We start from the raw sequence: 17306 nt of genomic DNA, 5'->3' as shown, positions 1-17306 counted from the left end.
TTCTTTTCTACTCAGGGGCGTTGCTAGGTGGCAAAAAGACCAGGGGCTTCAGCCCGAAGTCCAAGGCCGGCACGGTGGGGGGTCTCTAGTGGTACTGAGTTTTTTGGTTGGGCGGAGGGGTTGTGTGGTTGTGTGGCAGGGGTTAAGCTCACTTACTGGTTGCTGCCTGGCTTACCAGTGCCCATCAATGCTGACCACTAAACTGACCTACCTACCTGACACACACTGAGCTACACTGACCTACATACACTGACCTACCTGACATACACTGAGCTACACTGACCTACATACACTGACCTACCTGATACACACTGACCTACCTGACACACATACATACATACATACACTGACCTACCTGACATACATACACTGACCTACCTGACACACACTGACCTACCTGACACACATACACTGACCTACCTGACCCACACTGACCTACCTGACCCATCAATGCTGACCACTAAACTGACCTACCTACCTGACACACACTGAGCTACACTGACCTACATACACTGACCTACCTGACATACACTGAGCTACACTGACCTACATACACTGACCTACATACACTGACCTACCTGATACACACTGACCTACCTGACACACATACATACATACATACACTGACCTACCTGACATACATACACTGACCTACCTGACACACACTGACACACACTGACCTACCTGACACACATACACTGACCTACCTGACCCACACTGACCTACCTGACCCATCAATGCTGACCACTAAACTGACCTACCTACCTGACACACACTGAGCTACACTGACACACACTGACCTAAATACACTGACCTACCTGACATACACTGACCTACCTGACCCACACTGTCCTACCTGACACACACTGACCTACATACACTGACCTACCTGACACACACTGACCTACATATACTGACCTACCTGACACACACTTACCTACCTGACACACACTGACCTACCTGACACACACTGACCTACCTGACACACACTGACCTACCTGGCACACACTGACCTACACTGACCTACATACACTGGCCTACCTGACACACACTGACCTGACCCACACTGACCTACTTGACACACACTGACCTACATACACTGACCTACCTGACACACACTGACCTACCTGACCTACACTGGCCTACCTGACACACACTGACCTACCTGACACTGACCTACCTGACACACACTGACCTACCTGACACACACTGATCTACATACACTGACCTACCTGACACACACTGACCTACACTGACCTACCTGACACACACTGACCTACCTGACACACACTGACCTACATACACTGACCTACCTGACACACACTGACCTACCTTTCACACACTGACCTACCTGACACACACTGACCTACATACACTGACCTACCTGACACACACTGACCTACCTGACACACACTGACCTACACTGACCTACATACACTGACCTACCTGACACACACTGACCTACCTGACATACAGTGACCTGACATACACTGACCTACCTGACATACACTGACCTACCTGACACACACTGACCTACCTGACATACACTGACCTACCTGTAACACACTGACCTGGTACCTGACATACACTGACCTGGTACCTGACATACACTGACCTGGGAGGCACTGGGAATTCTGCTCAGGGTGGCGGTGTCTTCTCTCTCTCTCTCCCTCCCTCCTGGGCTCTTCCCTCTTCTTTCCTATTGTAAAGGAAACCCCTTCTTGGATAGTTGTCACAGGAACAAGTGTCCCCAGTGGAAGTTTTCTTTTCTACTCAGGGGCGTTGCTAGGTGGCAAAAAGACCAGGGGCTTCAGCCCGAAGTCCAAGGCCGGCACGGTGGGGGGTCTCTAGTGGTACTGAGTTTTTTGGTTGGGCGGAGGGGTTGTGTGGTTGTGTGGCAGGGGTTAAGCTCACTTACTGGTTGCTGCCTGGCTTACCAGTGCCCATCAATGCTGACCACTAAACTGACCTACCTACCTGACACACACTGAGCTACACTGACCTACATACACTGACCTACCTGACATACACTGAGCTACACTGACCTACATACACTGACCTACCTGATACACACTGACCTACCTGACACACATACATACATACATACACTGACCTACCTGACATACATACACTGACCTACCTGACACACACTGACCTACCTGACACACATACACTGACCTACCTGACCCACACTGACCTACCTGACCCATCAATGCTGACCACTAAACTGACCTACCTACCTGACACACACTGAGCTACACTGACCTACATACACTGACCTACCTGACATACACTGAGCTACACTGACCTACATACACTGACCTACATACACTGACCTACCTGATACACACTGACCTACCTGACACACATACATACATACATACACTGACCTACCTGACATACATACACTGACCTACCTGACACACACTGACACACACTGACCTACCTGACACACATACACTGACCTACCTGACCCACACTGACCTACCTGACCCATCAATGCTGACCACTAAACTGACCTACCTACCTGACACACACTGAGCTACACTGACACACACTGACCTAAATACACTGACCTACCTGACATACACTGACCTACCTGACCCACACTGTCCTACCTGACACACACTGACCTACATACACTGACCTACCTGACACACACTGACCTACATATACTGACCTACCTGACACACACTTACCTACCTGACACACACTGACCTACCTGACACACACTGACCTACCTGACACACACTGACCTACCTGGCACACACTGACCTACACTGACCTACATACACTGGCCTACCTGACACACACTGACCTGACCCACACTGACCTACTTGACACACACTGACCTACATACACTGACCTACCTGACACACACTGACCTACCTGACCTACACTGGCCTACCTGACACACACTGACCTACCTGACACTGACCTACCTGACACACACTGACCTACCTGACACACACTGATCTACATACACTGACCTACCTGACACACACTGACCTACACTGACCTACCTGACACACACTGACCTACCTGACACACACTGACCTACATACACTGACCTACCTGACACACACTGACCTACCTTTCACACACTGACCTACCTGACACACACTGACCTACATACACTGACCTACCTGACACACACTGACCTACCTGACACACACTGACCTACACTGACCTACATACACTGACCTACCTGACACACACTGACCTACCTGACATACAGTGACCTGACATACACTGACCTACCTGACATACACTGACCTACCTGACACACACTGACCTACCTGACATACACTGACCTACCTGTAACACACTGACCTGGTACCTGACATACACTGACCTGGTACCTGACATACACTGACCTGGGAGGCACTGGGAATTCTGCTCAGGGTGGCGGTGTCTTCTCTCTCTCTCTCCCTCCCTCCTGGGCTCTTCCCGGGTGCCCAGGTATCCCCCTGCCTGCTGCTCTGCACTCCACCCCACCACCGGACCAGCGGCGGGACGCTCCAGTCCAGAACTCGCAGGCCAGGCCCCACGAGCACTAGCGCAGAGGAGCAGGAAGTGTAATCCTCCTCCGCTTTGAATGCTGGGCAGTGACGTCACTGGTTGCTAACCGCTAGGCGGCTATAGCAACCAGTGACCAAGAGTAGAGTCAGGTGGGGGGCGGAGCTGGAGCCGGAGCCAGCTCTACCACGGCTCAGTCTGCCCTTGTTCCCTGCATTCTGGACCGGGACAAGAGACTCGGGGCTATTGGCCCCAGACTCGGGGCTGTAGCCCCAATAGCCACCCCCTGACGACGCCCTGACGATGCCTCTGTTTCTACTCCTTTTCTGGTGGAAACTTGTAATTATGGATTCACCCTCACTTTCATTCCTGGTGACACTGGTGATCAAGACAGTTGAAGAGTGAATCTCCATAATGGCCCGTACACACGATCCAAATATCGTGCGAAAACGGTCGTCCAAGGAAGGATCTACGATTTTCGGATTGTGTGTACACTACTTTCGACAGCCGATCACGACCGCTCATCCGATCTTATTCGATCGGGCATGCACGAAAATTTTCCTCGTACGATTCCAGATCATACGATTTTTGGTTAGTCAGTATAGTTGTCGTCCAAAAATTCAATACAAATACATTACAACACATGACATCACTTCCGATTTTTTTTTCTGTCGTACGAGAATTTTCGTGACGTTATTTAGCTATTCAATTTCTATTTGCGACTATTAAGCGAAAACGGTCGTACGGTCGGTCATACAATATTTGGATCCTGTGTATGGGCCATAAGGGGAACACAGACAGCAATAAAAACCTGACAGTGATTCTAAACCACCACCACTCTTTTCAAATCTTAAAAAGAAATCCTTTGGTTTAATTTTTTTTATTACTTTTAACCACTTCCCTACCCGCGTATATACATATGACGTCCACAGATGGGATCTCCCATCCTGGGTGGACGTCATATGACGGCCTTGGGTTCCCGGCCGTCTAGGGGGCGCGCGCCCACCGCGTTGCTCGGGACTAAGTGTGTGTGCCCGGCGGCCGCCATGTCCACCGGGCACCCGCGATTGCCCGTTAACCGGGCCGGACCGTGGATCTGTGTGTGTAAACTCACAGATCCACGTCCTTTCAGGTGAGAGGAGAGCGATCTGTGTTCTCAGTACAGCGGAACACTGATCGGTCTCCTCCCCTTGTACGTCCCCGCCCCCTACAGTTAGAAACATTCCCTAGGAAACATATTTAACCCCTTGTGTCCCCCTAGTGGTTAACCCCTTCACTGCCTGTCACATTTATACAGTAATCAATGCAATTTTATAGCATTGATCGCTGTATAAATGTGAATGATCCCAAAAATGTGTCAAAAGTGTCCGATGTGTCCGCCATAATGTCGCAGTCACAAAAAAAAAATCGCGATCGCCGCTATTACTAGTAAAAAAAAAAAAAAAAAATATTTTTTTTTTAAAAATGCCATAAATCTATCCCGTATTTTGTAGACGCTATAACTTTTGCGCAAACCAATCAATATACGCTTATTGCGATTTTTTTTACCAAAAATATGTAGAAGAATACGTATCGGCCGAAACTGAGGAAAAAATTTGTTTTTCTAAAAAAAAATTGGGATATTTATTGTAGCAAAAAGTAAAAAATATTTACATATAGTATGTGTTTTTTTCAAAATTGTCGCTCTTCTTTTGTTTATAGCGCAAAAAATAAAAACCGCAGAGGTGATCAAATACCACCAAAAGAAAGCTCTATTTGTGGGGAAAAAAAGGACGTCAATTTTGTTTGGGTACAACGTCGCACGACCGCACAATTGTCGTTTAAAGTGCGACAGCGCTGAAAACTAAAAATTGGTCTGGGAAGGAAGGGGGTGAAAATGCCCTGTATTGAACCGGTTAAAAAATACATGAGATGCACGTATTCTACACAACCACTAAAATCTGGGGAAAATGTAATGCACAAATATTTATAAAGCTGTTGAGCCTACAATGATTTTTCCATAATTAGAATACATTTCTTTGTATGGCACTTGTTGAGACATCCTTTCTGTAGCTTGTCTGTGAGCTGGGGATACGTTGTGGGGGCGGGTTTTGTATCCCTTGTATTTACATAGAAATCAGCCTGGTTTTGCAAGTTATCTTAAAGGGCTTTTAACAATCACTTTTGGTATTAGTTGTCTGTGGGAAGGATATGGTGAGGATCAGTTACCTTTCTGTCTTACCTCTTTTCTGGTTGTGTAAGTAACAAGCTTTATTTTTTTGCATGATTTTTACTCTAAATTTAGGTATTTAAATGTGCAAAACATAATGCCAAGGCATTGAAAAAATTTGTATTTGCAATGCACTCAATTTAGTTGTTGAATTCCTGAATTTTTGCAGTAGGAACTCATTCACTGAAATGCATCTTTTTCATGTTTTCTTTTCAGATAAGTTTGATCAATACACTTCATGTTATGTTAAGTTATTATTTAGGCAATGTTGATGGGTTTACAATATACCTAAATTCCAGTGTATAACTAGGTAATTGACCCATGTTTGGTGTTTTTGATAAATTGGCTTTGGTGTGATTGTTTTAGACAAGCTAATTTCTTGATTTCCTTATTCCATAGAAGCAAAATAATCAATATGTGTTCTTGTTCAGATATGTCAGCACGTTAGGTATATCTAAGGGCTTGTGATTTTGCTTTCTACATATGTTGCAGACGCAATTATAAACTGGATTGAGTTTGTGTTTATCTTTGCTGTTGCTGGGCATCCTGTTCACTGGAGTTTTGTAATCTGAGCCTATGTGCAAGTCAATGGGAATAGAAACAAAAGCATCTCATGTGCGTCTCAAAAGCAAGGTACTTTTCCCTGAAAGCACATAAAAGAATATTGCATTTGATTAGCTTCTGAGCTTACACTAAAATAAGGTGATACAAAGAGCAATGATGTGCAAAGTGTTCATGGTAACCAGCTTTCACCTTTCCTTTGTCAGAACAATTAAACTTGATTGGTTGCTAGGGTTACTGTAATTTGCACATTTGCTAAGCTAGGTAGGGGCTTAATGAATAAGTAGTAAGGACTGTAAAATGTAACACATGGTTTGACCATGGCCAGACATTCTCTTGGCCATATTAAAGCATATATTGTATATTCTAGTTAGTAGACATTGTATAAAATGATGACATGCTTTGAATACACTTCTTTAGCTTTAACAAACAGGAAAGACACTCCACAGTGAAATCTTAATTTCCATTTTTGTTCACCCCCGGTGATGTCAGTTATGACAAAACTAGTAGGGTAGAGTCTATGCTAACTCTCACTACGCTAGTTCCTATGTGATCTGCTGATCGCTTTTTACCTTGGAAACGTTTTTTTTATTCTTGTCTGATTGGACTTATGCCACCTCAATAAACCATCACGGTTTTATGCTATGTTGGCATTTTTCTTCTTCTTTCTTTTATCATACTTGGGAGTGAAAAACAAAGAGAGCAGCCACCTGTGTTGATACTTCCATCATCCTGTTTGTATTCAACAGAATACAGATCGCGTGTATTACACCAATCCACGCTTTGCTAGGCTCCTATAACGTGGAGTCTAGCCATCTGGTAAGGGCACATCCTTTTTTTTTTCACAGTGGAAGGTGCACTTTTGGTGTTCAATCGTTTATCATCACTGAGACACAAATATTTAAGAACTTGATTTATGTTGAATTTCTTCACGGATTTGAACATTAATATTTTAGATGTTTTCATGGACTTATCATTGTTTATATAATTTAAATCTATCTATCTATCTATCTATCTATCTATCTATCTATCTATCTATCTATCTATCTATCTATCTATCTCAAGGTTGAAAGGTTATATTGTAAAAATTAAAAAATATAAATGTGTAACACATGTTGATATAATGTGATGCCAATCACAGATGCGTACTGCAACGGTGTGCTGTGGCCAATGCTTCAAACGTGATTTTTGATCTATTGTGGTGCATTGGACGACCCATTAACCACTTCCTGACCGCCGCACGACTATATACGTCCTAAGTTTGAACGGGGATATCGTTGTTATGGCAGCAGCTAGCTGCCATAACCCCGGTATCCCCGTTTTCGTGCGGCGGCCGGCTTTCAGATAAAAGTGGTCCCTGCGGCGGATTCGCCGCGAGATCACTTTTATCGGTGGCGGGAGAGGGGCCCCCCCCTCCCGCCGCGATCCGGTGCCCTCGGTAGCGGCGGAGGCGATCGCGTCCTTCTGCGTGGTGTGTCTGGAGACGAGTGAGGCCAAGATGGTGCTCACTCGTCTCCATGATACTGCTGGGCGGAAGCGACGTCAAAACGTCACTTCCGTCCACGCCTCTTAAAGGCATATTTTTTCAAATGTCATTTTTCTAAATGACTTTTTTTTTTTTTTTTTTTATTGCATTTTAGTGTAAATATGAGATCTGAGGTCTTTTTGACCCCAGATCTCATATTTAAGAGGTCCTGCCATGCTTTTTTCTATTACAAGGGATGTTTACATTCCTTGTAATAGGAATAAAAGTGACACAATTTTTTTTTTTTTTTTAAACAGTGTAAAAATAAATAAAATATTTTAAAATAAATAATAAAAATAAAAAAAAAAATTTTTAAAACCCCCCTGTCCCGACGAGCTCGCGCGCAGAAGCGAACGCATACGCGAGTAGCGCCCGCATATGAAAACGGTGGTCAAACCACACATGTGAGGTATCACAGCGACCGGTAGAGCGAGAGAAATAATTCTAGCCCTAAACCTCCTCTGTAGCGCAAAATATGCAACCTGTAGAATTTTTTAAACGTCGCCTATGGAGATTTTTGAGGGTAAAAGTTTGACGCCATTCCACGAGCGGGTGCAATTTTCAAGCATGACATGTTGGGTATCAATTTACTTGGCGTAACATTATATTTCACAATATAAAAAAAAATTGGGATAACTTTACTGTTGTTTTATTTTTTTATTCAAAAAAGTGAATTTTTTCCAAAAAAAGTGCGCTTATAAGACCACTGCGCAAATACGGTGCAAAAAAAAGTATTGCAATGACCGCCATTGTATTCTCTAGGGTGTTAGAAGAAAAACCATATATAATGTTTGGGGGTTCTAAGTAATTTTCTAGCAGAAAAACCTGTTTTAAACATGTAAACACCTAAAATCCAAAACGAGGCTGGTCCTTAAGTGGTTAAAATAATTAGGCTGCAGTAAAGCAACATATGTTAACACATGACACAACATGTGTGCATTTAAATTAATACAGCTGACCTTGCAGGTTTGAAAGGAACTTTAATATAGAGTACACCCATGGGACAGACTTCACAAAGCACAACAGCAGCTGTGTACATTCAGACAATCTTTTTCTGATTACGCCTTTGTTCACATTGAACACGGCTTCGAAACCATGCGACTTCATCTGATTTCAAAGCCGCATTTCAGTGTGACTTCAGGTGCGACTTGAAAGACATCTGTGCGGCCTTATGCACAGATGTATATTGAAGTTGCATCCGAAATCGCCAAAATTTGTGCAGGAACTACTTTTGCTAATCGGTGCGGCGCCACAAAGTTGGCGTCGCACAAATTGGAAAGGTGGCAGCAGTAGGCTGCGACTTGTCATGCAATTTGACCTGTCAAATCACATGACAAATCAGTCTAATGTGAATGAGGGCAAAACGAGGGAAAGAGAGCAGGCAGGGAGGGATAGGGAGGGCTTAATTATAACTACATCTGAGTAAATTTGAGCCTGAACTGTGAACATTGTAAACAACATGATTTTTTTTTTATTTAATAGCTAAGATTAGACAGGTAAACACAAAAAAAAGATTTTGGTTTTAATGTGAATCAACACAAATAATATGTAAAAATACAAAGAGTAGTTAATAATTGCTTAGATCATGGCAAGTATACTTAAAACTGGACCCTGGTCACAGAGGAAAACTATCCCCTGGATGACACCCCTCCCCACACCTAGAAGGTGAAATTAGAATTTAAGGAAACATTTTCTGATTATTTTTTTCTGTCTCTCTCTATTTCTGTTTTAATTATGCCAGTTAATGGAGGGTGCTGGAAGCATCATCACACAGAAAAACAACAAAGTTTATTGGTGGTCTTTCTGTGACTAGTCTGATGGCACATATGAAAATACCAGTAGAGATGGGTCTATCTTCTTAAAGTGTATAGCAAGGCAAAATAAAAAAAGGCAATATATTTTATCAAAACATGCACATTTACCCATGGTTTGTCCCTTAAGACCATTGCAAATACAGAAAAATACAATTTGGCCTGACAGAAATGCACCCAGCTTTTGATCTCCAATTGTGGGCTGACAACGCACAGCATTTTTGTGGACTTAACGGTGTCAGCCCTGCCTGTTGTCTTTTGCTAAACTATTTAACCACTTTCACTGTCGTTTTATGCACAGCATAGAATCTAACTGACTTGCAGACCAAGAAAAGAATGGGGGGATGTGGGGTTACATAGTCTCCCAAGAAGGCAAGAAGGGAGTACAGGACACAGACAAACAATTCTTCCAGATCTTCCAGAACCCCCCCCCCCCCCGTGCCGGGAGAATACAATGTATTGGCAGGAAGGATTCCCCTGTCAGCACTGTCTATGTTTATGGGAGAATAGTGCAAATTTCTTTCCTGCAACCCGGGGGTTGCAGGAAAGAAATTCGCACCATCTATGGCCTGCATAAGGCTCAAAGAAGTAGAAAGCAGGCAGTTTTTAATTCCAACAACCAATGTTATATGAAGCATACACACAGTCGGACTTTCGGACAACAAGCTCACATCCAACATTTGTTGTCGGAAAATCCTATCGTGTGTACAGGGCATTATAAAATTTGCTTGTTCAAAAAAAAAAAAAATTCCATCCTGTTCCTTCAAATTTTCTCATCACTGTGGTTGAAAACAAACATGGATTTTGAAATGATTAGAAAAATAAACAAACTTTCTTTAAATATTCTTTTCCTAAGAATTTTCATTTGGAATTCTACTGGATCTATGGTCAGCTTAATGCATAATTGAACATTTTTTCCAATCTCATTGTGCATGGTCAGTATGTAAAGCTTTAATTTTCTGTTTGCAATAACAATGGATATGGAAATGACAAACCATTGTAGGATCTAAGGTCACTTTTAAAACTCCACACAGATTTTACATATATATATGCTTGGGTGGTTCCTATTTTCTCAGCTGATCTTTTCATAAGGCATTTACCGGTATTTCCTATAAGCATTTTTACCCTGCCCTGTTATTAGAGCGTTTTAAAGACTTTCTCATTCCATTTCTCCCTGGCTGTAGAGTGACCTATTATAGTGGGACATTGTTCAGGATCCATTTACAAAAGCATTCCTAAGACGTCACTAAAGAGAAAAAAAAAAAAAAACCTCTTTCACTTTGCTGCATCGTTGAGTGTTGTCCAAGAGCCCAGACCTTACAGTGCTAGTTTTGTAGACAACTGCTGGATTTCCTCCTCACATATACAACATAGTAAGTTATTTTTATTATTATTATTATTATTATTATTATTAATACAGCTTTGTGCTGTGTTACTAAATGTTCTATAGTTCTGTATACTAACTTACCATTTATTGATTACTTGATGCTTTGACTTATTTTTAATGCAGAGTTAGGCCTCATTTATATGAGCAGCACATGAGTTAATGTGCAATGCACTAAGTTATTATAGGGGCTATTTATAACAGACATTTTTTTTTGCATAATGCTGCAGAGAACATTGCATGATAGGAGGAGAACCCAGTAACATGACTTTGACAGGTCATATGACCAAGCTCTCCTTCTCATGACACTCCCCCACTTCCTCCTTCCCATTTATTAAAATGATAGTATCATTGCTGTAGTCCCAGAGCAACAAAGTAGAGGACATCTTTGTAAGGCATACCTGACGTGCCTGTGTTTTGAGTTTTTTTTAAGCAGTGGAATGGCTGTTTTAAGGTCATAATGTTGCTCTATAAATAAATGACCCATGTTCATTGAAGAAAATGCATTTTTTTGGTCAGACTGTTAGAAATGCATAGTAACTAAAGTTATGATTCCATGTAAATGCTTTAAACACACATAAACTGATGCTGATGCGTGCTAACACATCTAACGTACATACATTGCAAGATAAAAACACAAAAAACTGAAAATAATCCAAATGTTTTAGTAGATTTCATAGAAAAAAACTTTATGGATCCTTTTTCAAGTTCTGGCCTCGTGTGTCTGTGGTAATGCACAGTGTAATAGCGTAAATGGTAATCTAGTCATACGGCTAAGAACTTTATGCTTCTATGTGCATTGCATGTTACCTGCAATTGACAAAAAAGCAAATGCGTGCTGATGTAACTAATGTAAACTAATTGTAAGCCCCCCCTTCACACAAGTGTGCTTTCTCCTATGCTTGTTGTCAAACTACACTGCATGACAAAGGAAATTGTATTATTTTCTATGGTGCCTATTCATAGCAATGCAGCACAGCTGCAGCGTGTTTTTGAAAAGGTGCAGATACTTTAATGGCAGTGCAGTTAAACTGCAAGTATACTGCATGTACATGCGTTTTCAGTGTGTTTTTGGCAGAGTTATGTGTATAAAATCCAGTCTTCTCCTCCTACAAAAAAAGCATAAAAAACGCATCAAAAACGTGTGAAGTCCCACTACAGAACCACATTCTATTAACATAAAAATAAAAATGATAAATCACTTACTTATCAAGGCAGATCTAAAAATAGCCAAAGTCTCTTTCAGCTCTATTAAACATTACTGGTGGCCAGTAAAGGCTTCTGTAAGCAAAATAGCCATGTCATTGGAAATATCTTCAAAACACCTTGGCCTCCCGAATGTGACCTTTTTACTAATAGGTCTGCAAAGGTAATTTAGCATGTTCCCTGGAGGAAAACAATCTAGTCTCCATACCACAGGTCATTGTTAAAACACATTTAGTAAAACCAAAATTGGTCCTCTGAACAACTCTTTTTATTTACAAACGTTTTTTTTTTTATATATTTGAGCAAGCACAAAAATATAAATGCATGGTAATAGGGAAGCCCTTCAAACTTAGGTTATAACTGATGAGGCGACCAATTAGCCCATTTACGTTCAAAGACGTGCATGGTATCCATGAGGGTGTGGTGTACCCTTTCCATCAATTTAATGGATTCCATGCGAAGGAACACCTGTGACCATGAAACAGAGGGACTCCGCCAGTTTAGGACAATTGCCCAGTGGATGGCGCTGAAAAGTGTGTGTGCCAGCTTTTGGTGGGGGGGGGGGACCTTTGGGAGCTCTGCAAATAAGATGCATATCTGGTAAGTCAGGGCCACAGGTGCACCTGTTATCTGGAGCAACAACGAGGAGGCTTTTTGCCATATGGGTTTTAGCACCAAGCAGCTCCAGAATGTATGGAGAAGAGTGCCTCTGAAAATCTTATTCAATCTAAAGGGGGTAAAATATCAACGGGTATGCAGCTTGACAACAGTTTCCTTAATGGCGATGGAACGTGTGCATTTGTGCATGTTGGTGACCATGCCATGCCAATCCTCCTCCGAGATCTCTTGGCCAGTCTCTGCCTCCAATCCCAGCATAGCTGGTGATTTGGCTGTACTATTGTAGTCATTAAGGTATTGATATAAAGTTGAGATAGTCCCTTGTCTCTAGAGGCCTCCACACAGAGGTTCTCAAATAGTGCTACAGCCCCATCATCCGCTTAAGATAACATATTAGAGAAGAAATGTTGACTTTGTAGGTATTTATATAATTCAGAGCTGTGAAGGGCATAATTCTGTTGGAGATGTTCAAATTAGCAAAAGGATGAACCCTGTAGCAAAGAGACTAGACTCATAAAGCCCTGTGATATCCAATTTGAGAACTCTTTATCCTTGCTAAAGGCTGGGGGGAACTGGGGATCACCTAGGAAGGAGGCTAGACATGGGGAACTAGGGTGTAATTTAAATGTTACCCTGTAAAGGGACCAGAGGTGCAGGGACTGGCTCACTATGCCATTGAGTGGTGCAACATTCTTAAAAAGGGGACATCCTAGAAAAAGAAGGGGACAACCGAGGTCCTTTCAAACTGTAACCAAGGAATAGAGGAGTAAGAGGCCTGCCATTGAGCAAATTGTATGAGGCGTGTAGCCAAGAAGTATTTCCATAGATCAGGGTAGCCAAGGCCGCCTCTAGACTGGACCCTATACATCATCTGTCGGCTCATACGGGGTTTCTTGTTTTGCCAGATAAATTTAAACAGATCGGACTGTACAGCCATTATCGTAGAGTGGGGAACATAAAGGGGTAGGGCTCTAAAGAAAAATAACAGCTTAGGGAGGATCGACATTTTTACTGCTTGAATTCCTACTAGAAACGTATATTGGGGAGGGAGTTTAGAAGGTCCGAAAGGAAAAGGAGGACATTGTTCGCGTACAAGCTCAGTTTATTTTCTTGGCTATTCTTCATGTATCCTTTGATGTTAGGGTTAGAGGCGATTGAACGGGTCAGTGGTTTGATCGCCAAGGCTAACAGGGGGGAGAGGGGACAGCCCTGCCTAGTGCCTCTACCTAAGGTGAAGTACAGTGGAACCTCGGATTACGAGCATAATCCGTTCCAGGAGTATGCTCGTAATCCAAAGTACTCGCATATTAAAGCGACTTTTCCCATTGAAGTCAATGGAAACTAAAATAATTTTTTCCGCATTGACTTCAATAGGATGCAATACTGCATGCGGCCAGAGGCAGGGGGGGCGCCGGAGAGCCTCGGAAAAGGCCGAAAAGGCCCGAGGACACTTCGGCTGACCTCGGCAAAACTCGGAAAGACTTCCTACCCCTGATTTGCCAAGGTCAGCCGTGCTGTACTCGGGCCTTTCCGTGCATTCCCGAACGCCGCCGATCGGCGGCGTTCGGCTCTGTTCGGCTCCGGCGTTCCCCCACCTCAGGCCAAAAGCAGTACTGCACACCGCTTTGGCCTGAATCATGCTCGTTTTGCGAGACAACACTCGCAAACTGAGTTACGATTTTTAAAAATACAGTGCTCGTATTGCGAAACGCTCGTTAACTGCGTTACTCGCAATCCGAGGTTCCACTGTATTCCGAATTACACCCAGGGAGCTTGATACAGGTTCGAGGGATTGTGATAGAGAGCCTTAAAGCCATGGATGATTTCCCCATTAAAGCAAAATTTGGCTAAAATGGAGTTTAAATAAGGCCATAGGACGCTGTCGAAGGTCTTATCAATGTCCAAGCTAAGTAATAAGACCTTACGGGAGATAATGTCGGCATCCTGTATCACATTAGTGGCTAGCCGTATGTTATATGTGATTTGCCTATTGGGGGTGAAACCTGTTTGGTCCGGGGAGACCAGGGAAGTGATAACCGACGCCAGACGATCCGCTAGTAAACGTTCGAAAATCTTTAACTCATTATTAATGACCGAAATGGGGCGAATGATCCTTTCCAGGTTTCGGTATTAAGGACATGTTTGCTAGCAACATGTCATCGGGGAATGAATCTCCGCCTAGGATACGGTTATATAGCTTGACCAACTTAGGAACCAATAGGCCAGCACATTTTTTATAGTATGGCACTGTATAGCCATCCGGGCCAGGGGATTTGGACGATTTTAAGGAAGAAATGATAGTGGCTATTTCTTCCTCTGTGCAAGGAGCGTTGAGAATATGAAGCTGTTCTACAGTGAGTTGAGGTAGCTGAAGGGCATCTAACCAGGTCTGAGGGGCTGGGCAGGATTGGGGTGGTGGGGAGGACAGATGTGATTGGTAGTAGGAGGAAAAGATCTTTAAAATGTCTTTCTGGTGGGTGGTGGGGTTACCATTACTATCTTTTTGTATGAAATTTTGAATTTGTATGAATGCGTGGGTTGGATGGATTATTTCAACTTCCTGGCAAACATAGCCGAAGCCGAATTGCTGTACAAGAGGAATCTGGCTTTAGACCAGTGGAGGGATTTTTCTGAGAGTAGGGTGTCTAGGGCACTTCTCTTGCTGTTGATTTGATTCATTAATTCCTGAGAAGGGGTTTGGCTGTGTCTGTGGTAAAGTTTCTCAAGATCCATTGTTAGTGAGTGAGAATATCTTTTTGTTTTTGGCGTTTTCTAGTAATGGCTATTTCAATCAGATGACCTCTTATCACAGCCTTATGGGCCGCCCATAAAGTCGTGGAGGAAATCCCTTCGATGTCATTTTGGAGAAAATATTCAGTGAAGCGTTCAGATAGTTGGCTAACTAAGCTGGGGTCTGTGAGTAAGGAGTCGTTGAGGTGCCAAGACCCTGTTGCGCTAGGGAGTCCCATGCATGAGAGGCATGACACTGTGATGATCAGGCCAGGGGCATATTTATATATCAGCAGATGTGGAGTACGCGACTAGAATAGGGGAGCAAAATATGTAGTTTAGTCGGGAGTAACTATCGTGAGGGTGGGAGTAAAACGTGTATCCTCGGGATCCCACATTATGGACTCTCCAGAAGTCTATTAGTTGGCGTGATCCAAGGGGAATGTTGAAGGGTTTTAGGAAATTAATTATTTACGGGGCCTGCCCGACTTCTATCCAATTTGGGATGGGCCATTAAATTAAAATCTCCCCCTATGAGGAGGTGAGGTGAGTGATATCTGTCAAGCACCTGGAAGAATGATTTGTAGAAGGAAGTTTGGGATGTATTCGGAGCATACACTAAGGCTAAGGTGACCATCTTACCCTGAAGTGATCCTCTGATTATTACAAATCTGCTATCTGGGTCTTTATAAGTCTGGTGTACATCAAACATGACCGAATTTTTGATCAGTATAGCCGCCCCTCTCGACCTGGACTTGTATGTGGTAAAGTAGCCCTGTTTAAAGGACTTGTCTAGGAAGGATGGGTGGTTGTGAGTGGAAAAATGTGTTTCCTGAAGCAGTAGTATGACTGCTTCCAAGGTTTTATAAGATCTGAATGCGTTTTTCCTTTTGTATTGGGTATTGAAACCGTTAACGTTATGGGAAATCACCTCAAGACCCAATTCCTATTTGGGGGGGGGGTAGCTAAGGAGTCCATAGGAGTACAGGTCGAGGAGTAGGTCCATAAAACAGCTGACAGTACATTTCTAAAGAGATCAGACTGAGAAAATAAGTGGTGAGTAGAATACCAACACCATACATTGAGCTTAACATGTAGAGCAACCATATAGGTAGTACTTTGATAATGCAGAGTGAACAGAACTAAACAATAAAAATAAGGAAAAAATAAAAAGTCTATGAACCAGAAAAACAAGCAAAAAAATGGCTAAAGTTAGCTGGTGGGGTCAGGGGAAAAGCTCTCACCCTGACCAAAAGAAAAGTGTCAATTCGGACCAAAGGGTCCATTACTCTAATAAAGTGTAGCTGTGGAAAAAATTGTTCCAAGGAACTGAGTTTTCCAGGCACCTGTAGGGGTCCTTCGGGACAGGATCTCCTGATCCATGGTGGAGCCAACAGGTAGGGACTGAATTAGAGTAGGGGGACAGTCAAACGAGCGCAACCGGACCTCAGCACGGCCAAGAGAGTGTCCAGTGGTTAATGAGCATGCCTGCTTCGTTCGGTCATCCGTAACCTTAAAAGGAAGAGAAAGGGGGAAAAAAACACAAAGGAGGGGGAGAAGCAAGTATTAATGTTGACTCCGATTATCCTGTCTTGGAGATGGAGTAGCCCAGATGGGAGCTGATCGTGGAGTGGAAAATAGCCTAGGAAGCACAGCTGCGTTGAGGAGGCCCAACTTCACCAAGAGCTCTTTACCCTCTGGAACCGTGGTGACCGTGTATGTCATGCCTTTGTGGGGAACCTG

At 43.2% G+C, this 17306-nt stretch overlaps 1 protein-coding gene across 1 annotated transcript in view; it reads left to right on the top strand.

Annotated features, from left to right (window-relative positions):
• Nucleotides 1-5690: 5690 nt before the first annotated feature.
• Nucleotides 5691-17306, top strand: part of LOC141128134 (uncharacterized) — a 48676-nt gene continuing 37060 nt past the window's right edge. Inside the window, exon 1 of the mRNA XM_073615230.1 lies at nt 5691-5755. The gene's annotated coding sequence lies outside the window, so the exon portion shown is untranslated. The remainder of the gene's footprint in view (nt 5756-17306) is intronic.

The sequence above is a fragment of the Aquarana catesbeiana genome, linkage group LG02 (assembly GCF_042186555.1).
Source record: "Aquarana catesbeiana isolate 2022-GZ linkage group LG02, ASM4218655v1, whole genome shotgun sequence".
NCBI classification, from domain to species: Eukaryota; Metazoa; Chordata; class Amphibia; order Anura; family Ranidae; genus Aquarana; species Aquarana catesbeiana.
The sequence above is the reverse complement of the archived record's forward strand: the minus strand, read 5'-3'. Positions and strand labels throughout refer to the sequence as shown.